General features: G+C 43.0%; 1 protein-coding gene across 12 annotated transcripts in view; it reads right to left on the reverse strand.

Moving 5' to 3' along the window:
* APBB2 (amyloid beta precursor protein binding family B member 2) overlaps positions 1–25,797 on the reverse strand; it is a 189,726-nt gene that overhangs the window by 128,138 nt on the left and 35,791 nt on the right. Inside the window, exon 1 of one of the 12 annotated variants that reach the window (XM_027813433.2) lies at positions 11,564–11,672. The exons of the other annotated variants lie outside the window; for them this stretch is intronic. The gene's annotated coding sequence lies outside the window, so the exon portion shown is untranslated. Of the gene's footprint in view, positions 1–11,563; positions 11,673–25,797 lie in introns of those variants that run through there. 12 annotated transcript variants of the gene reach the window in all.

Here is a 25,797-nt window from a genome sequence, read left to right on the forward strand (position 1 = left end):
AAACTTTACTTTTAAAAAAACCTCTTCAAGAGGGCAGGAGGAAAAGAGAACAATGCTCATTAATATTCTAGCCCAACTAGCACACACATTTTGGGCTTTTGTATCAGATGATCAGATTTCAGCATTCAAAGAGACAGAAAAGAAAAAAAGAGGAAGAGAGAGAAAACACACTTTGTGTTAACACCTTCATACCAGTAAAGCCAAAAAACTAGAGATCTCCTTCTGTCTGAGATTCACAGGTTTTATATAAACGAAACTTTCTGGGTTAAATGTTAAGACCCCAAACTTCTCCACAGACTGGGCATACATGCTAGCTTTTTCCAAATAACTTAAGGGGTTTCTTCCCAAGATAAACACAGATGCATCTGTGCTGGCACAGCCATTTTTATAATTAACCCTCTTCAACCTACATATGAAACCTAATTTGTTCTAAACCATGTCCAGTGTAACTGCAACAGATACCGTAATTAATTCAATTAAAAAAATAGACAGCAGCTCAAAAAGTATTTTATGTCTGAAACAGGACAATTTTTCAATCCAAACTAAAATGCGATCAGCTGCCAGTTCTGGGATCAGGGGAAAGGCCAAAACACAAAATAGAGGTCTCAAAGGTAAGAATGACCAAACTCTCCAACAAAACAGCAGATAGAAAACTGAAAAACAAAGTTTCAACAAGAGACATCTGACCTCTGATCTAAAGGGATGTTAACACTGATGACAAATGCCTAAAACTGTGCTACTGCACACCCAACATTTTCTATTTCCCAGATGAGAATCTCTCCCCACCCTGTCTTCCCTTCCTTTGTATCCTGCTGAACATGTCCACCTCCCCACCCACATTTTTACTATGTTGCCTGCCTTGAAAATTGGCAGACTTGAAAACGACTCAGATTTGAAGAGAGGAATTTTTTTTCTTTCTATTTATAAAAATATTACAAAGAAAAGCTCAGCCAGCCAACACTGCAGCAAGCTCAATCTCCCAGATCTATGCAATCTAGAATAATTCATTTAGGACTTCATTAAAAGCAGTAAAATGGAAGGCAGATAGCATGCAGGCACTGATACCCTTCTTAGAAAATGAATTACCAAATGTTTAACGCCCACAGATGACAAAGTAGGAACATACTGTTACAATTAATGAAATAAACTGGCTGGGTGAGGTTATACTAGGTGCAAGTTTGAAAAATTAAATAGTCCCTATTCCCATCTTTTGCAAAGACAGGGCAATAAATACTTAAAGTAGGCTTGACATTCCTAGGTACTTGGATTTTCATGGGACACAGACCTGAGATCCAGTCCTCAGCTAGCCTCAGAAACAAATGAACTGACAGATGCCAGCGTGCAACCTGATCTTGGGCGCATCACAGAATTACCGTTAGAAATAACAAAAATCACCCTGCTGAGATGCTAGAACAAAAGCTTCTGTCATTTCTCAAAACAGAGACAAACATCTACCTGATAGACTCCCTACAGACTTGCAATGTCCAAACTCAGACCAAAGTTACTTTCTTGAGGTTTTGCACGAATTTACCAAGCTAGGAATCACTGCAGCTTTTTTCCTTCTGCTCTGCTGCAGCCTGTGCTTGTGCCTGGTGGCTTCCTGCCAAGAGCTAAGGAGGTTTGCAGGTTTGATTGCTCTCCCTTCCAAACTCCTTGCTCTTGGTAAGGAACTTCAAGGTTTAAGTTAAATATGAAAGAGGCAGGTTTCCAATTGCCAAATTTCAACTGGAGTCATTCAGCACCAAAATAGGTTTTATACTTCAGTAACATTTTTCATGAAGCACACACCATATAAATAGTGTGTTCCTCAGCAATAACATTGCATTTCTGTTCTTGCCTTTAAATCAGTAAAAAACTGCACCAGTGAGGTTCTCAGGTGCTTCTGCTGACTTAAACAGAGCTACTGTGATTTAAATCCACTTAATCTAAAAACTGACACCAAAAAATAAAAAATATTCCCCAACTCTTCCCCCTTGCCCACGGGGCAAGTGCTTCTTGGATGGTCCCAGAAGACAGCAGACAGCCTGGGCTTTGGGGTGGCGCGTCCCTCCAAGGAGAGCAAGATAGTCTTCTACTTCTTCACACCAAAAGCTTGTTTTGTAGGAAAATAAACCCAACTATTTGCTTCAAGGAATACAAATATAAGGATTACATCACGCTGAAGCCCTCCTCCTGTACCCTTTATAGTAATGGCTATATATTGCTAACAGCCTGCAAGCCTGCCTGTGTTGGGCAGGGTAGAAGGGTATAAAATCAGTAACACGAAAGTCGGCAGGGAACTGGTGGCTCTGAGAAAAGTAACTAGAGATTTCCAAATTATTGTGCTTTTAAAATGGAAGCACAGTTATGAACTCATGCATGAGGTTGAAGATATTACATATGTACAGTATTCATCATAAAGAGATGAGTGAATTGGTATCGGTATGAAACTGGCTACAATTTTCATACTGCAGTTTTCTCTAAGCACACACAGACACGTCCGCATGCTGCATTTACATTATCAGACTGAGGACTCTGCCTTAAATTGCTTTTTAAGCAGGAATCACAGGATCTCACATACTCCTCCATTAAAATTTCTACCTCTCCCTCCAATTTAAAAATGGAAGAAAGTAGTAGTCTAGCATAACATCGATAATTAATAAGTACAGCATGGTCATCTATTTTAGGGACAAATTTTTCTCTTTCCTTCAAGAAAGAACACTACCAATTTCTAACTCCACTCCATCAGACAGCCTCCTGGTGAGCCTCATACAAGCACCCTGAGAACCCAGGCTGCTGCGGCTGGTTTCCGAAAGGAGGAGAAAAGGAGAAGCTGAGTTTTGTTCTGAGGTTTCTAGGGGCACGACTCTGGAAATAGTTTAAAAGAAAAAACAAACCAACAAATTATGATATTCTTACAACATAATGACAGGTAAAAGACTCATTAAAAACAGGGTGGAGAAGGCTGCTCTCCTGCCTCAAGAATCCTCTGATGTTTCTAGCATCTACCTTTCTGTGTCTGCATCTTACTTTCTTTGACAGCAGTTTTTGCCAAACACACAGAAGAAAGCATCTTACACATTAATTCACTTACCGCCCTAGCAGGCCAACAGAAAAATAGCATCACTTACTTAGATGGCATTTTGCCTTCCCAAAATCTTGAAGCACAAAATTTTGAAGGGAAGAAGTATTTCTTTCACAATTAGTGGCTAAAACACTGAAATGCATGTTTTATGAACTCCGAGAAGTCCAAAAAACTGATGAGATTTGGTTATGTATTATTTAAAGGAGGGGTCCCACTCTTCCCCTTCCAGGTTAAAAAGCATATTCTGGATACCCTTACGGAAAGGACAGAAGATTGGTTGGGCCCTCCTGGGCCAACAAGGAATGTGGACAGGGGGCTTCTGCCTCCCCACAACATGCACTGATCAAGGGATCACTACAAAAGACACTGTGAGGAGAGAAAGTCTTCATATTTATGAGTGATACCCAAGTCTGCCCCCTTCATTTCAGTGATTCTTTTTATTAGAAATGTCCAATGTGGATATTGGAAGGTGGGGTTTGTTTTTCCTTTTAAAGTTTTGCACAGAAAGGGCTGGGCAGGGGAGGAGTGGGGTAGGGAGAAGAGGTAAGAAAATTTCCTGTCACGCCAGTCTGGACCAAATCTGTATTTTCATTTTAGCAAATCCTCACCACCATCGCCCTCAAATTATCAGCACAGGCCTCCATGTCACCAGTGACTGCTCCCAAACACCACAGGGTGTTTGTTACACTGGTCCCCTGGCTGCTTTTCTCAAGTCTTACTGCTTGCTGAGTATTGCTGCACAGACACCAAAGCAGAAGAAAAGCACTGGTTGACGCTGAAGCAGAATTCATGTTCAGCCTCAGAGAGGCTAACATCTCCCACTGCTCAGCACCAGCTCCCGCTCACCTGGTCCTGTCAGATTGTGCACCCCAAAAAACCCATTTTGATTGTGTTGTCCTTCTATAGTTACACGTAAATCATAATATCCTACCAGTAAAAAATCTTACGGAAATACCCTACCCTTAGAGCCTGTGGACTTGGCACATCCACTGCTGAGTATTTTCAGCTTCCTAAGGTCACCAGTCACAAGTGGGGCCACCAGCCCTGTTCAATACCCTTATCAACCATCTGGACAAGGGGATCAAGCGCACCCTCAGTCGGTCTGCAGAGGACACCAAGCTGAAGGGGGGAACATTCATCTCCTTCAGGGTAGGAAGGGTCTGCTCCACACGGGGAGCTGGACAGGCTGGATCCATGGGCCAAGGCCAGCGTATGAGGCTCAACAAGGCCCCGTGCCGGCTCCTGCACTTGGGCCACAACAACCCCCGTAACGCTACGGGCTTGGGGCAGAGCGGCTGGAAAGCTGCCTGGAGGGAAAGGACCTGGGGGTGCTGGTTGACGGCTGGCTGAGCGTGAGCCGGCAGTGTGCCCAGGGGGCCAAGGCGGCCAACAGCATCCTGGCTTGTATCCAAAACACTGTGCCCAGCACGACCTGGGCAGTGACTGTCCTCCTGTACTCACCACTGGCGAGGCCCCACCTCAAATCCTGCGTTCAGCTTTGGGCCCCTCGCTGCAAGAGGGTCACAGAGGTGCTGCAGCGTGTCCAGAGACGGGCAACAAAGCTGGTGAAGGGGCTGGAGCACAAGTCTGATGAGAAGCAGCTGAGGGAACTGGGGGTGTTGAGGAGGAGGATCAGGGGGTTCTTCCTGCTCTCTACAACTCCCTGAAAGGGGGCTATCGCGAGGTGGGGGTCAGTCTCTTCCCCCAGGTAACAAGTGACAGGACAAGTGGAAACGGCCTCAAGTTGAGCCAGGGGAGGTTTACATTGGATATTCGGAAAAATTTCTTCACCGGAAGGGTGGTCAAGCATTGGAACAGGCTGCCCAGGGAGATGTTGGAATCACCAGCCCTGCGGGTATTTAAATATCAAGTAGATGCGGTGCTTAGGGACATGGTTTAGTGATGGACTTGGCAGTCCTGGGTTAACAGTTAGACTTGATGATCTCAAAGGTCTTTTCCAAACTAAATGATTCTATGATGATTCTAAGGTGAATCAGCAAGCCAGGTCAAGGAGCTGTTCCAGTAAGACACATGCTGTTCTGGTGCTAGGTCTCAGCAGACATACATCCAATGTGCAAAAGCCAATGGAAGTGAGTACAGAAACATCCTGAACACAGCTCCCACGCTCCAGGGCAGGCGGTCTGCAGTGCATGAAGCATCACTCAAGCAGTGCAACTAAGCCTTGTGTTCCTTTTTTCTGTCCCTAAGTCTACCCCTTCTCTCCAGCTTTCAGCATCACTGCTATCATGACTTGCAGCATGAACCTGACAAGTAGCTGCTATTAGCAAATTGAGCAGACACTTGGGCTGAGGCTGACTGTTTCTGGGTTATTATGCCAAAAGTGCAGCACAATTGACATATAGGGGTACATATCGCTCAACAGCAACTCTTTAAGTACAGTCCAAATAACACTGCAGCATGTTTTCCCCCAGTGGATGGCAATCAAGCTGTACCTTGTGTTTGCTCATCCCTCCTGACCCAAGCTTTAGAGCTCACAAAAGCCCAATGCACAATTTGCTGCTAGCACTTCAGCAGCAAAACACAAGTGTGCTTTGAAAACACTCAACCAGCTGAGTTAAAAAGAATTAAAAAAAAAAAAAATTAAAAGCAGAAATAAACAAACTTGAATCAGTATTTGAGAACAAAGCAGCCTGGAATTTCTCTCCAAAAAATCTTATTCTTAGCACGATGGGGTGCAACTTAGCTAGCTGAATAATTTTCCAAACAAATGTTAATAAAACTTATTTTCACACAGGCATCACATTTTAAGGAAGGAATTGATAGCCTGGCAATTCATACTGATACATGTGACAGAGACCAACCATGAGGGTTTGAAGCAACTAAAGATGTTCCTCCACAAGCTGTCGGAGTAAAAAACATCTCCAGATGATTCGACTTCTTAGCAGACATACCATACTTGAGACCAGGTTTTATCTGTCACTTAGAGAAAGACCTGTGGGTGATGAGTATTCAGGTCACACACACCTTTTATGCAGCAACCCACAGCACAACTATTCATGTGATAAACACCCACGTCACAGCAGAAGCCCATGGCAATGAATAATGCAGGAGATCCAGTCACTTTACCACATATCATACCCATGGGATATGGAGGCAGCTTCAGTCATCCTTCCCCCTCCAGGGCGCAAAGCATGCTCTTTAGTTATTCTCTCTCCATCTCCTGTTCTGCACATACATTAACAGGTCAAACCCAGCAAAACAGGACGAGTCGCGACAGAAGAAACAGGGACACAAACAGAAATGCAATAGACCTTCTCACAAGATTATGTTAAAGTATTACATCATTCTGTTCAACTCAAGTGCTCCACAAAACAGAGCCCGTTTTCCCAACAAGGTAGTCCTTTGTCCACACTTCCCAAGAGATGTACTTGCCCACCATTAAGACAGTAATTTCACAAAACATAAGCTAAACCAGGACCAATTAAAATGGAGTCACACTCAGCCTTAGCTTGTAACCGCGCCTGAATGAAAGCAGGTTATTAGAATTGTACTGCAAAACTCAAGTATAATCTGAATTTGCGTGTCAGATCCTTTTTTTTTTACAAAGCATTATTACCTGTGCCCGAAGTACAAACTCTCCCAGTAAATGACTTCAGTTACTCATCCCTATTCTGAACACTGTTATCACTGCACAATTCTCTGCAACCCCTCCTGATTTTCTCCTGTACTTTCCAGCTTATGTTGCACACAACAGGGTGCTTCGTCTTAAGAGCATCCCTGATACCCACCATGCTAGGGCAAGGCACACAGTTTACCACATCATGTGACAAGGCACTCAGCCATGCCAACTTGGCTTCTCTAGCACTCTCTGCCTTTCAGCATCCTGCTTAGCTAACCCCTCCGCCAGCACTGCTGACCTTCACACAGCTGTCGCATTAGCCTGAGCATCCACTCACACTGCAGATTTACTATGCCATTAGAAGGGTGTCTTTGTCGCATATCTGTGTTGTTTCATACTGTTTCTTTTACATTATTTTCATATATACAAGGAAATCTATAAAGGAAAAAACTGTCCAGGAGGAGACCAAGTTGCATTCATTAAATCTCAGGCAGACCCTCGAACTGCACACTTAAAACGAGTGCACTGAAAAAAAAAAAACTGAATGAAAGGCTCAAGTCTCTCTCCAGTTTTATTCATGGTCAATTTTAATGATGCTCTTACAGGACCCCATAATTTTGGCTTCAAAGCCAGATAAAAGACAATGAAGAACCTTTAACTTAGGCAGTGTGTACTAACAGAAATCATACTTATTCTGCACATCAGGATGACATACTCAAAAATTTTTGCTCAACAGGTGCTTAGCTGTAAAAAGTAATCATCTCCTCCACCTTACAAGCCTCTGTCACTCTGGTTGGGGGAGGAGGAGGGGGGGAAAAGTTAAAAAAAAAAAATATTACAGCACTTCTCCCCCCTCCCCCCCCAAAAAAAGATCTTATGCAAGCCTATGAAAAGTTTGGAATAGATCATTACATACATGCTTAGAAGAATTAAGGCAGAATCACCATCAAAAGTAACTATTAGACCCGTCCCATCTCAATCACCTCAAATATACCTGTTTAGGGGTTTGTTCGGGTTTTTTCTGGGGTTTATTTTTTTTGGTTTTGTTTGGGTTTTTTTTTTTGCAGGGAGGGGTGGTGATGGTGGTGCTGTTTTGTTGGTTTTCATTGTTTTTTTTTTTTTTTTAAAACAAAACAGGGTCAGCAAGTACTTGGAATATTTCTTGCTCAGAATAGCCAGTGGTTAATTAAAAAAAATAAATCCTTATTTAGTTTATTCCTTTCTTAACCATCTTTGCTGGCTAGCTGACTCACTATCTAGGGTTGATCTCTTAAGGAAGTAAAACAGATGAGAAATAGAGCAGCTGTGGTCTCACAATTCTTACCAAGAGAAAGATATGTACATTTTTTTTTTTTTTTTTTTACTTAAGACTGCACTTCTAGTGCTATACAGTAGTTTCTCAGTTTCCTGCTTCTGATATGGAGATCTATTATTGGTGCAATAACCTCACAAAAAGAATGAGATTAATTTTCTGATCTTCTTCAAAAAACGAGCATACACCTTCCTACGGTGTCATAAAAATCTGCTGTGAAGCTAAAACCTCTTACCTAATCCATATACTTTTAGTTTCGTTTTGCTTTCTTGAAACCACCTTGAGTCCACTGGTAGAAGAGATCTTGCTGTTTCTCCTGAGAAAATGATGATTAACTATTCTAGCTACAACTAGAAAAAATTTGCTTTCCACTGAAGAGAAATTAGGAAGATAGAAAGTACAAAATCACGAGCTACGAGCTAAGGTCATGAAGAAAACCACTTAAAGAGCAAACTCCAAGGATGGCTGTCACATGACAAGAAATTTGGTACTTATATGCCAGAGATGCTACTCCTGTATCACATATTTGCTCCTGCATGGACCAATGACCTCTCACTGTTCTTAGTATGACCTCTAACTTCAGCACAGGGTTGACTACATCATTGCCTCAAGTTATACAAAGCTTTCCTTAACCATTCTACAGCCTTCAAAAGTTTATTCTCCTAAACTTAGCCATATTCTATCCCGCAACACACAAGCATATTCTTAATATTGATTTGAAAAACCCTTTCCAACAAACTGCAGACAAAACATCACATCCAAAGAACTACATGCTGTAGGACTCCACTCAGCATTTCTACTTCGTAAAAAATAATAATAAAAAATTCTCAGTAATAACTTCTGCTCAAGTATGATTACACAGCCAAGAAATAAAACATGTCTCAAGTCTGATGGGGCAATTGCTCATAAAACAAAACCCAAGATTTTTATTATATTTATTAAAAGATATAAATTGTTTGATTGGGAAGCTTTTTCAAAAGACAATCGCTTTAAAAGTGTTCTATTTAACAAAGTAATAATAGCCTGTAGATTCATCAATAGCTATATTGCTATGCTCAAAATATGCTCATTTAGGCTCTTCCCAAGTTCTCCATTCATAAGGTTTTAAGATGTAGATTTTTATTAGCAAATGCTGTGCTTTGTTGTTTTTTTTTTTAATAACTTCATACATGTACACAAGAGAGGCAGCTATGTCTGTATTAAATCAAAAAGTTTCTTAATTTAATCTTGAATTGGAAGGAAATTTTCCTACAGGACATCACACACAATTACACTGCCAAATGGCTACATTTACACTTCAATACAAAAAAGTCAAACTACAGAAATTAGTACGTTGCTGCAATATTGCAGTCAGCAGTAATATACCCAGTACATTGCTACTATTTTCACTGAAATACCATCTTAGAACAGACCTGACAGCAGCTGTTAGCAGATGCTCTAAAAGGAGGCAACAAAATTTACCTTAAAAAAAACACCATTTAACATCAAAATTAACGTTCTCTCACCTTAGCTCACTTATACCCTTGCCATTTCTGGGTATGAATTAAAACTTCCTGCCATCTCCTTGCTTTAACTAAGGCCTTGATTCCAGAGAATTAGATTAAATGATTTTCCCCCAGTACGCTGAATTTTTTCCAACTCATGCAGAACCGTCCTTGCCAGTAAGAAACCAAGGGGCATCATACATCACCACAGCAAGAGGGATCTCATCGCTCAACACTACACTCCCAAATGGAATTTACCATAGAATGAGACATCACCCCCCACCACAAACAAGAAAAAGATTGCCCTGAATCCTGGATAGGCGTTGCAGTGCTTTGTCCCAGCGCCCCTGAACTCTCAACACACCCACTTATGGTGTACCAAGAATGCCAGCTATGTTTAGCATTTTGCTTGGAGGTACTGCAGGAATCTAGAGTCAGCAGTAGCCACAGGCAGTCAGATTTACTCAAAACAGTTAAGTTAATCAATACAGCAAAAAAAAAAGTAACCTCTTCAACAGAGACAGTGGGGCTTGATGGCTTCTTAAATGAGTACTAATAATGACTAGAAACTCGAGAGTGATGCTGGCTTGAACAGGAAAGTTCTGGAGCTGTCTGTGTATTGATCCACTCCGGCTAAACTGTGACAAAAGATGCAAAGTATTATGAAATTAAAAATTAAAAAGAAGGCGGTCTACAACAAGAAGCAAAGCATGTAATAGAACAAATTGAACTAAGTACTGATGGAGAAGTCTTGAGGAAGCCTCCAGTAAATCAATGGGATTTTAGCCACTAATTTCACTGAACCTAGACTGAGGTGTATGCCACAACTGAAAAATAAAATTCAAAACTCTTTGGGAGTTTACAAATATTCTTCCTCACATACACCACCTCCAAGAGGTCTTGGAGTACAAGTGCTGAGTTAGCACTCTAGGAACAAAATCACTGACCAGTCACACCTCAGTCAAACACAGACAGCCGAAGTGGGACCACCTGAAAGTCACAACATTAAAACTCTCTACCAGACTCTTCAAAACACAAATGATGCCAGAAGTTGCTAGAAGGCAGTATGACAAGTGAACATGCACAACCTCAGCTGAAGTCCACAGAAGCCAAGAAGAGCAATTCCCATCATTTCCAGTTTACCTGCCCAGGAAGCTGACTGCTCAGAGCTACTGGGGGAGAACTAGTAGCTCCAAGACTCCTTTAGAAATGTAAGGATGAGTGTCTGTGTGTACATACATACATATAGCTATGCATGTAGTTAGACACAGTATACATTTTAGATGCCTGCAAGGCCAGCCAATTCAGAGTCTTCATTTAAAATCAACTTATTCCCACAGTCAAAAGCAACAGTGAAATTTAGTATTGCTATTAAGCACAGTATAAACTTGAAATATGCATAAACAAGAGCTGGAACTGTCTTTAACTTTATGCAGGCAGAACTTAAATGGAATACAAAGTCCTGGACTCAATAGGTTAAACTGAGTACAAACAGGCAGTGTTCACCTCAGCTTACGGAATCATTTCATGTACCTTTAGCTGCAAAAAGTAAAAGTCAAAGTTGCTGTTCCCCAGCCAGCAGAGTGAAACGCTTCATGCAATGGTACAGTTTTACATCTACACTGATTTAAGCCAACTGTCCCTTTCAGCAGCAGCTGGCCTTTAGACTGGCTTAGCTGCCTCATCACAGTGACACTGTCACAAGGATGCATCTTCTTTGAGGGGTTAGTTTTCAGCTGGGTTCTCAAACTGACCAGCTTGGACAGGGGGCCACAATGGTGCCAAGGAGGAGGAAAAGGCACGTTGTAATAGCTTGAAGAAGATGGACGGACACCCTTTAACAGCTGCTGTCAGCAACAGCTTTTAAAACATTAATTTTGGAGCAGTGATACAAAAAAGCGATACGAAACCATGCCCATCTTCCACCATGACTTTAAACTTAATTGAAAGATGTCACATCCAGCACATGCGACAGGTCAGGAGCACTGCCAGCACTAATGACTCAGATGATACACAACCTCACCAGTGTTTTCAACTCCTATACTGTCCACTCTGTTTTCAGTGTCATTTAAAAATAGAAGGGGGGTGGGGGGTGGGGAGAAGAAATCTCACTGGGGTCATACCTGAAGCTTACAGAAATCCACACATGATTTCATATAAATTTCAGACAGGAGCCTGATCCAATTTCAGCACAGACGAATACGTCCTCCTTCACCTCTGAAGGTCCAGAAGGAGGATGAAGTAGCTGACACAGGGACAGCCCTTCTCACTCCTTGCCATCCGAGAAAGAAGGGAAAGGTGAGCCCATCATCAGTCAAGCAAAAGCACCCCTGAAGGACCTAGAACTATCCGGTGCACACTGCCCACAGCAACAAGCATTTTTAAAGAGATGCCTTTTATCGGAAACATGAGCCAGGCTGGTTGATATGCAGAAGCCCTGGAAGCTTCAGCAGATGCAGGAGGCAGCATGCAACAAGCAGGGATGGGGTCTAACTTAAGAGAAACATCACAAAGTCCCTATACACTGGATACCTGGTCAGTGAAACATTTACCTGACAAAGAGATGCTAGTGCTCCTTCAAGTCAAACAGTTTGCAATAGTCGTAATGGTATCAGAGTAAAAATAAAGCTTGAGAAAGCACCAACACTATAGTTGAAAGGCAGGTGATGTTTAGAAAATGTAACAGAAACCAGGGAATGTTCTGCATCCCTTCCCAAGGGAGGGAGACAGCCCACAGGCAAAGGTACTTTCAGGCACAGTAATTTAAGCATGGTCTTAAATCAAGGAAGAATGCTTTGGTGTGAGGGGAAAACTTTGTTCATAGCAGTGATTAGCAGACAGAACCTGTTCCCAGTGAAATCAGTGGGGCTAGGATTCTGCACCCCATTTCCATAATTAACGGTTTTTAATATTCCTTTTCAATTACATATAAATTTGGCCGGATCTTTAACAAATCTTTAGAGAAATCAATGCATTAAATAAAAAACTATTTTAAAAATCACCATACACCTTCCATATGATATGCCAAGACAGATGCGTGTTTAAAAACCTGACTTGAGAGGACATCTTAAAATTCTCAGTGTGTGCATGCCAGTTGTGATCTGCCACCTGATCTTCTGGGGTATTTATTACTGATGATCTTTCCAATTAATCCTGTCTCTTGTCTGTACTTCTAACAAGCAGCTTGTGAACTCACCTAAAGATAGTCTGCTAAAAGAAATAAAAAAATCAAGTCTTATTTCTAGTTACCAAAAATATTCCATAATTAGCATAGCACTGGCATACTGCTCTATGTTTAAACCTTAACACAGAGGATTATTAAAAAACCTAGTTACTGCCATTTAGCAAGTATTCCTAAGACACAGGCTTTGCTCCATCTTTTTGTGAGCTTATTGTGTCAAACCAGCAGAAAATATGTATCTTTGAAAGCTCACCATACTCAATGAAATACTGCTCTAGAAGATAAAGTCTCAGTTTGGGATACCTGTATGCAAAATGTACACCGCAGAGGTTGCTGATTGACAGCAGACCATGAGATTACAAACGACATCCTTCTTTGTTGGTCATCGTACAGGCACACAAAGATTTAAGATTTAAATTTAAGGCAATCCTAATGTGGCTGGTACAGTCAGCAAAACCAGAGCCTTTCAAACATAACAGCATAGGGTAGCTAAGTTGTGGCAACAGCAAGTTACCTATTGCACTGCATTAGCTCAAAATTGGGTAGTCCACCTTGCAGCTAACAAATACTGGACACAACCCAAAGAGGCATTTCAGAGGGTTGACTGACCAAAAAGCAACAGCAGCTTCTCTTGCCACTTCTGTATAAGAAACCAGTGATAAGGAAGAGGAGAATAATTAAAAACCCACAAGCACCTTTTTCACAAGAAGGCTTTCAAAAATGCTGTAAAGCCAAAAAATCCATCACTGGGCTAATTCTGTGGATCCTGACAATGAGGAAAGGAAGTGACTGTGCTTTGTATAAGTCAAGCAAAGATTTCTGTTATGATAGCTTAAATAAAACAGACCTTAAGAGAGGAAATAATTGTTACCCAAGTCATCTGGCATGTTTCTACTGTCTCAGGTGCAACAGACATCAAACCCTCCCAGACCGGGGACAGCATTTCCTTGCCACTTCCCTCTCAGTAAAGAACACTTTAAAGCAATTTCAATTCTGCACTTATGTTCTGATGGCTTTTTTGTAATTGCTTATGCTTCTCAAAGAAAGAGAGGCTGTCAAAGTAAAGGGGGTGGGGGGGGAAGACCTCAAGCCACCTTCTCACTTTACTAATTTTGGGACACATCAATACTGACATTAAAATGGATAAAAAGACTTCTGATGCGATACTTTGTAAAGAAAACAACAATCTTTTCCTTCAAATTAGGTGTTTTTTTCCCAAAGCCAGGTCACTGTGGTGGCTTGACCCTGGCTGGACACCAGGTGCCCACCAAGCTGCTCTATCACTCCCCTCCTCAACTGGACAGAGGAAAGAAAATTAAACCGAAGGCTTAAGGGTCAAGATAAGGACAGGGAAAGATCACTTACCAATGAAATTAATTTTCTGCCAATCAATTCAGAGTAGGGTAATAAGAAATAAAACCAAACCTTAAAAAAACCTTCCCCCCACCCCTCCCCTTCACTCCCAATTGTCTCTCATCCCCTCAAGCAGCACAGAGGGACAGGAAATAGGCATTATGGTCAGCTCATCGCAGCTTGTCTCTGCCGCTCCTTCTTCCTCACTCTGTTCCCCTGCTCCAGTGTGGGGTCCCTCTCATAGGAGACTGTCCTCCATAAACTTCTCCAACATGAGTTCTTCCCACAGGCTACAGTTTTTAATTAACTGCTCCAGCGTGGGTCCCCCACAGGTCACAAGCCCTGCCAGCAACCCTGCTCCAGCCTGGGCTCCTCTCTCCATGGATCCACAGGCCCTGCCAGGCCCCTGCTCCAGCACAGGCTTCCCACGGGGTCACAGCCTCCTTCAGGCACCCACCTGCTCTGGTGTGGGTCCCTCCCCGGGCTGCAGGTGGGTATCTGCCCCACCGTCAGCCTCCATGGGCCGAGGGGCACAGCCTGCCCCACCGTGGGCTTCAGCATGGGCTGGGGGGGAACCCCTGCTCTGGCGCCTGGAGCCCCCCTGCCCCTCCTGCCCTGACCCGGGGGCTGCAGGGCTGTTGCTCTCACACAGCCTCCTCCCCACTTTGGCTGCAGTTGCTGTTGTGCAGCAGCTTTCCCCCATCTCTACATACGCTGTCCCAGAGGCGCTACCACCGTCACCGATGGGCTCGGCCAGCGGCGGGTCCGTCCCGGAGCACTGGCACTGGCTCCATCGGGCACAGGGGCAGCTTCCCACAGAAGCCACCTCTGTAGCCCACACTACCAAAATCCTGCCACGCAAATCCAGTAGAGTCAAGAGAGGCCCATTAGACCAAGGTGCAACCAGGCTGCAGCCAGTGCCACACCTGCCTTCCCCTGTCCTGTATGAACCCCAGCACCCAACCATGCTTATACTGTAAATAGTCTAACCAGCTACTTCAGAACTTTATTCTTAGAGTTTAATCTATACATCAAAGTGAAACAGAGGGCATCTGCCTGTAAATACAAATACACAGCGTAGCAGTCTGCCTTTTTCAAACATATGCTGCATTCTCTCTCCATCTGTGAGGAAAGGTTTGGTTTTAAATAGTGAACTAAAAATTCTGTTGTTTACCATTTTTCATTAAAAAAGTACAACTGTTACTTTGAAATTAACATCAATTTTCTGGTGCACGAAAAATGACCAATGGTATAATTTAACTCAACTTAGACAAAGCCTTACTTTGCCTGATGAAGATACAAGGGATGTTTAAAAGTTTAAAATACTGTACTGCCTGCACATATTTACAACAAATGCAATTCCATTAAAAATAAATGTGGAAAACACTTCTCTTCTAATTTGTCTATTACAAAGCAAAGCTTTTTCTAAGTTTTACTAAATAAAATAACAGCTAGAAACTAAATCTAAAGAAATCACACAAACACCTTTTTACTGCAGACCCTCCTCATGACACAAAACGTAGCTTATCCACTTGTATATAGATACAATAGGGCCCTGTTCAGAGTAAAGGTGGCAGTAAATTTTTATGCAAAAAGAATACTCCAGTGATTACTGGAGGTAATGAAACGTAGGAACAGTGATTACAGTTGAAAAAGAGACAGATACTATAGCAGCTTTAAACAATTGATTTTATTTCACCTGGTAGCGCGAAAAGATCAGATGCTTCTTTTGCATTTAAAACTTTTTTCTAAAGCTTCCATCTCTTCTTCAGAGATGCAGCTAAGCAAGGATAAAGTTTCCTTTATTTGCACAGTAAGGGAACACACCTGGAATGCCAATAAACCTCAGCCCTCCTTACACTGAATCACCCTCTCAAGTACCGTAAAAGGTAAATACCTGCAACCATGGAGCCATGTGAGGTGTATTCCTATTAGTTAGCTACAATTTACCTAATACTTACAGGCATCTGTATTTTTTTCTTTTTCTTTTTTTTTTTAACGTATCAGTTGATCCAGCATCACTTACAAGACTTCTTTTAAATATTAAGCTAATGAAAAATCATAGCTGAGGCTAAACACAGAGTAAGCTCCTTAGAGACCCTCCATTGAGGTGTATCCTGCGCACAAATCACAGAGTCAGAGGAGCTCTCCCCTCCACAATTTCCAAACCAGACCACCACTGCAAGGTACAAGGCAGTGATAAACCAGTAAATGAGACAAGAGCCATATAAAACCAAAGTCACCTATTACTCACAAATGATACCTCATCAGTCAGCAGAGCCTCAGAATAACCATTCTTACACCAAAGCCCCTGCAAGATAAGATGGATCTTCAGGAATTCAGCGAAACCTGCCCACACAAGGCAGACAAGATGAGTGAAGAGCCAACTGTCACCTACTGCTATAATGCAGCTCACTGCCTAGAATCACACATCTGATATTCTTAACTCCTAATTTCCAGGGCAGGAGAGGCTTGCAAATGTTTGCAAAACAGCTCCAGAGCCACAGACAAAAGATAGCATTCAAGTACACATTACCATCAGTAAATCTAAGCTATACTATTATTTTGTGCTCTTACTCTTTGTTGCCTTTGGAGATAGTTATGATCCCTTGGGAGATAGTTCTGAAGGGCCAAGGGGTCCAGAAAGACTGGACATTCTTCAAAAAGTAGTCTTACAGGCACAGGAGCAGGCCATCCCCATGAGCTGAAAGAAGAGCCATTGAGGGAGAAAACTGGCCTGGCTGAACTGAGTGCTTTGTCTGGAACTCAGGGGGAAAAAAGGAGAGTTTACTACCTTTGGAAGAAGGGGCCAACAACTCAGGAGAACTGTAAAGATGTGAGGTTATGCAAGGCAAAGATTAGAGAGGTGAAAGCCCACCTAGAATTCTGGCTGGACACTGCCATAAAAAGATAACAACAAAAGTTTTTAAAAATACATTATCTTTGGCCCTCCTTTTGCTTCTAACCTGCATCCCTTATTAGAGGACGCGGGGATCATTGATACAAAGGATGGAGACACAGCTGAGGTACTCAATGCTTTTTTTTATCTCAGTCTTTAATAGCAAGACCAGCTTCCCTCTGTATACTCAGCCACCTGAGCTGGAAGACAGGGATAAGGGGAGCAGAACAAAGCCCTCACAGTCCAGCAGGAAACAGTCAGTGACCAGCTGCTCCACTTAGATGTGCACAAGTCTGCAGGGCCAGATAGGATCCACCAAAGGGTACCGAGGGAGCTGGCAGAAGTGCTCACTGAGCCACTCTCCACCAACAGTCCTGGGTAACTGGGAAGGTCCCAGTTGACATGAAAGTAGCCAACGGGACACCCATCTACAAGAAGGCCCAGGAAACCACAGGCCTGTCAGCCTGACCTCGGTGCCAACAAACGTTACGGAGTAGATCATCCTGAGTGCCATCACGTGGCACGTGCAAGGACAACTGGGGGATCAGGCCCAGCCAGCATGGGGTTATGAAAGGCAGGTCCTGCTTGATGAACCTGATCTCCGGCTATGACAAGGTGACCCACTTGGTGGATGAAGAAAAGGCTGTGGATGTTGTCTACCTGGACCTCAGCGCAGCACTGGACAACATCTCCCGCAGCACTCTCCTGGAGAAACCGGCTCCTCGTGGCTTGGATGGGTGTACTCTTTGCTGGGTAAAAAGCTGGCTGGATGGCTGAGACCAAAGAGCAGTGGTGGATGGAGTTACATCCAGCTGGTGGCCAGTCACAAGTGGTTTCCCCCACGCCTCAGTACTGGGGGGGCCAGCCCTGTTCAATACCCTTATCAACCATCTGGACAAGGGGATCAAGCGCACCCTCAGTCGGTCTGCAGAGGACACCAAGCTGAAGGGGGGAACATTCATCTCCTTCAGGGTAGGAAGGGTCTGCTCCACACGGGGAGCTGGACAGGCTGGATCCATGGGCCAAGGCCAGCGTATGAGGCTCAACAAGGCCCCGTCCCGGCTCCTGCACTTGGGCCACAACAACCCCCGTAACGCTACGGGCTTGGGGCAGAGCGGCTGGAAGGCTGCCTGGAGGGAAAGGACCTGGGGGTGCTGGTTGATGGCTGGCTGAGCGTGAGCCGGCAGTGTGCCCAGGGGGCCAAGGCGGCCAACAGCATCCTGGCTTGTATCCAAAACACTGTGCCCAGCACGACCTGGGCAGTGACTGTCCTCCTGTACTCACCACTGGTGAGGCCCCACCTCAAATCCTGCGTTCAGCTTTGGGCCCCTCGCTGCAAGAGGGTCACAGAGGTGCTGCAGCGTGTCCAGAGACGGGCAACAAAGCTGGTGAAGGGGCTGGAGCACAAGTCTGATGAGGAGCAGCTGAGGGAACTGGGGGTGTTGAGGAGGAGGATCAGGGGGTTCTTCCTGCTCTCTACAACTCCCTGAAAGGGGGCTATCGCGAGGTGGGGGTCAGTCTCTTCCCCCAGGTAACAAGTGACAGGACAAGTGGAAACGGCCTCAAGTTGAGCCAGGGGAGGTTTACATTGGATATTCGGAAAAATTTCTTCACCGAAAGGGTGGTCAAGCATTGGAACAGGCTGCCCAGGGAGATGTTGGAATCACCAGCCCTGGGGGCATTTAAATATCAAGTAGATGCGGTGCTCATGGTTTAGTGATGGACTTGGCAGTCCTGGGTTAACAGTTAGACTTGATGATCTCAAAGGTCTTTTCCAAACTAAATGATTCTACGATTCATTTCAGATAAAGGTAAGGCAGTTTAAAACCAAAACAAACAAAAAAAGTAGCTATACAAAGCTTGTTCATTTTAAGTGATAAATGAAGCAGCCATTGATGCCAGCTAATAAGTCAAATCTACTGTATCACTTTAACATTCCAAGTGATAAAAATAAAGAGGTAACAAATACCCACACTTGAAAGCTAATGTTAGGATTCATCTTAACTCACAGAAAACTCAAAGGTCTGTAAACGATCCTGACCCAACAACATTTCTTCTAAAGCAATCCATTTAGTTGCTCTGGTGGAATACAACTGTGAACAACAATAAACCTGAGACTAAACAATTTGCAAACTACAGGATAATGTACATATCTAAGCCCATGACTGGAGCATGTAAGGAGCTACTGCTTTCCTAACAGAGCCAGTCTTACATGAGTAACTACCGCACCAGCTCACTAGTGCTCAACTAGTGCTCAACTGCAATCCGCCAAAGCAATTTCCAACAGCAAGATGTCTCAAAATATGGTAGTTTTAATTGTCACTCATTTTACTACACTATGGTTGTGTTGTGAAAAAACGTGCGGCAAATTAAGTCAACTTCTTGTTTTAGATCAAGAAATAGTAAAAGCAGCTCAAGACTAACCAACTGTTAAGGCATTATGAATCACAATTTTCATTTAGCAATCACGAGAGATGATGCCCAGGGTTGTACAAGATAAAACCAGATCCTTACAGGACAGTATCTATGACAAGTAAGTAAACATTATCAAAATGCATCTACTTACATAGGCTTTGGAAAAACATCTAACAGTGCTGCAAAGTTCCATGAAAGGATAAATCTTACATGGTGAAAGGGAGAGGCCTGAGCTCATGCACAACATCTTAGCTTTCCCTACAGATTATGCTGCTGCAACATATCCAACTGTGAGTACCAGCTGTCAGAATAGCTGTCAAACGCAATGACTGATTTAAACCTGATACCAGCTGCAGCAGACTTCCACAACACAAAAGCTTTATACTGCTGATGCTTACACCAGAGAAGTATTAGAAACGTAGTCTATTCATGTTTTGCAGCACTCTCTCTTCTGACAGATTACTACAGTATAGTAAGTATCCGACTCTGCAAAACTCAAGGCCAAAGTGGTGTTAAAGGTCCTTACGCTGGTAGTGGCACAGAACTGCTGCAATTTAAAATGAACAAGGAAATTGCACCATGTAATCAACAGGATAATTAGCGTATATTTACTTTGTCAGGGGAAGACAAACAGGGTGAGTACAAAAGGCTCAGTAACCACTTTGCTGCTGGAGGAGAAGCCAGGTTCTGTACAGGCAAAAGGCAATTTCTCACTATTGCAAGCATTCAGCAGAGGTCAGCCTCCTCCTCCTCACACCTGAAAGGAAACTCACAGGTTTAATACCTCTAGGAATTCACACTCACCAACACAGGCATAAAAAGCAATAGGATTACCATCCAATCAGGAGTACAGATCAGAAACAGCAGCAGTGGCAATATACAGCAAGATACTAAGGATTCAAGAGTACAAAGCTGAGTTTTTACCTACTATGAAGTGCTGAATGGAGATGAATACCTACTGCATTTCAATGTCTGTCTTCAATTTTGGTAATTCCAGTTTGCAAGAGCCCTGACAAATCATCTCTCCTCTATCCCGAGAAGCTTCTGATGTTTCTGAAAAAATAAAATCCAGTGCACCCAAAATCTGACTCTGCTGTGCCCAGTGAAACAACAGACTATGCAAGTTTTGCTTCTCTGCAACAGGTCCTTCTCCCCTTTCTTAAGAAATGCTTTACTTTGCATTTCCATTTCAATTGGGTTCCCACTTACCTGGTGGGCTCAGCACACCCTGATCCTCCCAGACCATGTGGGGGCTAAGGCAAGGTTTCTCATACCTCCTGGTCCTCCTGTGCCCATTCTGGCACCATTTAATTGGGCAGGGAGCCTACACAAGGAACTAATGCAGCAGAACACACAGCTGGGGCAGAGGGAGTAGGACAAAACCAAACATTTAACTCCTAGTTACCGATATATAAAAGAACCAAAAGCCCAAGAGCTGGCTGAAACAAAGGCGAAGGGGTCACAGAGAACATGCAAAAAAAACCCCAAACGAACAAAAAAACAGAACAAAGGATAGCCTCTTCCAGCAGTAGCTCAATGGCTTAGCTGTAATATTAATTTTCATTCTACTCAAAGCCATTTGGCTAAAAGGATGCTCTTCGGTCTGTGAGAACTCCTTTCCCAGAAAACCTTCTGTAGCCATACACACTCATCCTTTCTCAGTCTTACTTCTAACTGAAGAAATTCAGTTGAAGCTCTTACTCCTGCAGCTCTCAAAACTGAAAGGCTTATACACCTACATGCAGTTCTAAAACCACAGGGCTGCAGTTTGGTGATTTCACTTGACACTTCAAGTTATGATAATTAGAAAATTTAAAAATACAAAATAAAGCAGTAGTTTCTCTGAAAGCAGCATAATTCCATCTTCTTATTCATCACCATGCTAAGACATGTCCTGTGTACCTGGACATGGCTGGCTTGTGAGTAGTGCAGGCAGATCTCGCATTGACCTCCCTGCTCTCACTGAAGTCAGAAGCTGGGGACTTTTAAAAATTTCACCTTTATTTCCTAACTTTCAGTTTAGCAACCCTGTGATGTTTTGTGAATCTTTTCCTTTGAAGAGGGGAACACGGAAGAGCCCTTAACTTAAAAATGTTTGAATTTTGGTAACTGTTGGAGAAAAATGAAAAAGCATTAATAAATTTATTAAGTAATTAAATATTACATGAGAAATTTCTTTATCATGATGACAGAAAGAAAAAGAACCAATAGCTACAAGCAAACACCATGTATAAACCAGAAGTCAAGAAAAGCATGCTATTAGTTTGCAGCTGAAATTGTCCCAAATGCACTTAACTGTATTTCAAGCTACATTTATACTAGTGCACTAGACTATAATTACTTGTCAGTGTTGTATCTACATTCAACTTTTCTTTATCATATTATGCCTTAGTGAGAACTGCCTTCAATTTTGATGAGTTAGTGCAGGAAAAGAAATGCAACACCATATTTGCACAAGTCTAAGAAAATAATTGCTTGGATAAAATTCCACCATCTACTATTTTTGCAAGCATCTAAAACCACAGCCAACCATCAACTCATATAATGGTTGCCAGATTTGTGGAGTAGGCTTTTTATAAAGCGGGACACTGAAAAAAAACCAGAGTAAAATTACAGATCCATTAAATAAAAACACTGAGTTCAGATTAGTTTCTTATAACAAAACTTTGGTAAAATTGTTAGTGAAACAACTATTTCTCTTTTGGCAGGACATCAAGAAAACACACTTGAAACATTATAAAATACCCATTAAATAATAAATGTGTCCCCCAGATTCTTTTGACCTCAAAAAGAAATGGTCTCAGCCATGATGAATGATGTCTATATTATTCCTCCTCGCTTTCAGAGGTATGTTCAGGCACCAGTATCCACAGGAAGGGATCTGATTTCTCTGTGGAGGCACCTCAAGGTAGGCACATTGGTCAGACCAGGCGAGAATGCCACAAAGGTGAAGGACCTTCCACGGTCATTTCTGCAGCATGCACAGCATGAGCCAAAGGACAGCAACAGACCAGCACCAACCTCACCAAATCACGACACGGTCACTAAGAAAGAAGAGCAGACCTCCTAGCACTGTCCTCATGCAACATAATCTCATTCGTTAAAAATGTGCCTGCATTTTCTGGACAAATACAGCAAAATCAAGAACGTCTGTAAAAGCCTTGGTGCTCCCCAAATGAGTAGTGGCAACCACCTCACCCAGCTAGAGCTGCCAGGGCAAGGTGAGAAGTAGGAGCAGTGAGAAGAAAAAAAAAAAAGGGGGGGGGGGGGGGGGAGGGGAGGGTCGGTGCAGGAAAGAACTCAAGAAAGTGGCATTAACCTTCCCATCCAGTACTGATGCCTGGGTCTTCTCCAAATCTGCACCAGGATGTTAAGTAGCTGTTGGAATGCCAACACCCAAAAAAGGACTACACAGAATTATCCAGACCAACACCTGAATGTGATGCAGGCCCACGGACTGTATTTGGTTTCATTACAGATGACTAGTTGGGAAGCCATACCAGCTCAGATTTGCCCATAAAAATTCCCAGCTTGCCCACCCATCACATCATGCAGATACTTTTTGGTTTCCCTCAGATGTGTGCTGATGTCAGGGCATAGCTCAGTGACCTGGCTCTTAAAATCTGTAAATTTCCAGTTTGCTTTTTAGATTCAGTTTTTAATTACCAGGAGGAAAAAAAAAAATCTCTACTTTGTCAAAATGCAAAACATTTTTATGGCTGTTACCAAGCCAAAAACACCACCAGATGGAAACTCATTTAAAATTCTTAAATACATAGCTCTCTTTCTTCTAACTACTTACCAGCCAGCCAGCCTCATGATTTACATCATATGAGGTGACTAGAAACAGATGAAAACTGATGAAACCACAGTGACTGCTTTAAAAAAACCAAAACAAAACACAACCAACCCCAAAAAAGTCTTAATATTTACTTTGAAAACAATGAAAAGTGGTGAAAATACCACCAGGTCCCACCAGATAAGACATAAGACGTGCGTGATATGCGTGCCTAAGGACAGCAGGGGAAACCTGGGGTAGCTTTACTCTGCAACAACTCTCAGCTCCCAAAAGGGTATTAGGTCACAAACCAACATGCCCTGAAGTCAGACCATACCATTTGCAGAAGCCAAAGACACTCAAAAGCCAGCTCACCTCCGTTCCCCATTCCTGGGCTATGCAATGAGCTGAGTGAGAAAGCTGGACCAGGGGAGAGTCTCAGTGGTCCCCAGAACAGCAGCCCACTTCCAGACAAGACATACTGCTGCCTCCTGAGTTTTCTAGCTGCAGCTTTAAGCTGGCTGCTCTGCGTGTCACCAGGTTGCATTTCCTGTTGGAATTACAGGAACAGTTCTGTATGACTCTCTGACTCACTTATAATCCATAAAAACTTGAGCATTTTGCAGCTCTTTAAAGAATGCAAAGCAGCCTTTTCCGGTCTCCCTTACTATGGCCAGTCTAAAGAAAAACTGATGTTAAAAATCAGTAATGGCATTCTCTGATACTGAGAATACTTTGCAAATAGTGTAAATACAGCAGTTTTACAGCAATTTTATTCAGACCACATGCAGTAGCCCCTACTGATCAGTTAATACAGAAATCTGAACAATGGCATGTCTTCTTAAGAAAGGGAGAGCTATGGCAGTTAAGTGCTATATTTACAGTATTTGCAGAGCATTCTTTATTTAGATTTCTATGGTAACCAGTAAGAGGACGACAGTTCATATTTTGAATGTTTTCATTCCCCATGGTCTGAAACACCACAATCACTACAATATTTTTTTAAGCAGGAAAGAGCTATAAGCAAGCATATTACTAAACAGAGCAGTCTTTACTGATTAACTTGAGATGGAGTTATTCTCTGACACAGCAACAATATATTTATTTAAGTTACTCTCCTTAATGTGACTTAGTAACAAAACCAGCCTGGTATGCATTACCCACCAAGCAAAACTTGTCAAAATTGCATTTCTGCCGTTACATCATCTTACCTGTCAAATGCAACATGTGCAGAGGAACAGGAACAACTTTGTTGTCCCTCTGACCCATAAGGAATCTGGGACCGAGTAATTGCAAGAATCAGTACCTGCTGCAGGGATATGGTACTGTTACCACAGGAGGAAGCATTGTTCATTATTAAACCCCACCAATTAATTTGAAAAGAGTGTCAGACAACGTACTGCAGTATACAGTCACCCGACACCTCCAGAACAGCCTATAGCCAGGCTGGTCCCAATTCAACTTCTGCTTGCTGTAAACCCTACAGGGCCAGCACAAGCAGCACCAGCTCCTTCACCCACACCGCCTGTTTACACATTTTCCCATCAAGCTCTCCTACATACATACCTCTGGACTAATTTTGGGATAAAAAAACATTAGGGAGGACAACGTAATTCTTCTGTTTCGCAAATAAATAATCAAAGCTCAAAGATAGTGTAATATTTTAAGGAAGAACTGCAAAGCAGAACAAAAATCTACCTCTCACAATGTAGAAAATACGTCCATTTTAACATCAGAAATGTATGTAACCTCAGGTACTCACTTTCCTCCTGCTGCTAATCTTTATTTCTGAAGAGTATACCAGCCCCACATATCAGTTAGCAGTTAGTCTTCAGCCCCAAATATCCCAAGACTGATCTCCAAAACTCTCAGAGAAATTAATCCACAGCCAATGACAACTGATTCCTATGGAATATCCCACTCCCATGCCCCACATATGGCTACCCTACTCTCAGCATCTCCGCTGTCAGAGATGGTAGAACTCACACCTACCCTCTGGGAGCCCAGAAGCAAGTCTGCACCAGGCGCTTCCCAGCAGGCCAATTTCTGCCCAGTTTCACATTTCACATTTCAGGATCACATCCATCCCTAAAACCCTCCCTCCTGACCCCACCCCACCCCACTGTGAAGTTTCTGGGAATTGCAATTCCTCCTTAGCCAAAGACTATTTTTATCAAGGAGAGAGGAAATCCTCCTGCTGCAAGTTTTATCATACATCCACAATTTCAAAGTGAAACCACACAGGACACTGAGAACTACCGTGCTGCAGCAAGGCTACTGGGGGTTTAGTAGCAAGACAGCACAAAAATACCCAGAGGAAAGCAATCACTGAACACGGCACAGTGAGAGCCCTCCATTGCCACATTCCCCTCCCCACTGCCCAAAAGCCAGCTGCAGCAGACGACAGACAAGGTAATCACGCTGTGCCTACCTAGAGCCATGGCTGAGGACCACCCGGTCTCAAAAGCTATCTTCTGCTGAACCTATTTACCATGAGACTACAAGGCTCCTATTACCGAAGCTTGATCAGTACAGGGTCAGGCTGGATTCAGCAATGCTTGCAATGGGACAAGCAGGACTTCATCCACGGCCCCACATCACAGGACCTCCGTGCCCTTATTGCTGCCCAGAGACCACAAGGAAGATGGTGGAGGCACTCCACCTTCAACTGCCCAAAAGATCCTTAGGCATTGAGAGACAGGAGCTCTTCGCAGCTTGGGCAACTCATAGA

Source organism: Falco cherrug, chromosome 1 (assembly GCF_023634085.1).
Source record: "Falco cherrug isolate bFalChe1 chromosome 1, bFalChe1.pri, whole genome shotgun sequence".
Taxonomy (NCBI): domain Eukaryota; kingdom Metazoa; phylum Chordata; class Aves; order Falconiformes; family Falconidae; genus Falco; species Falco cherrug.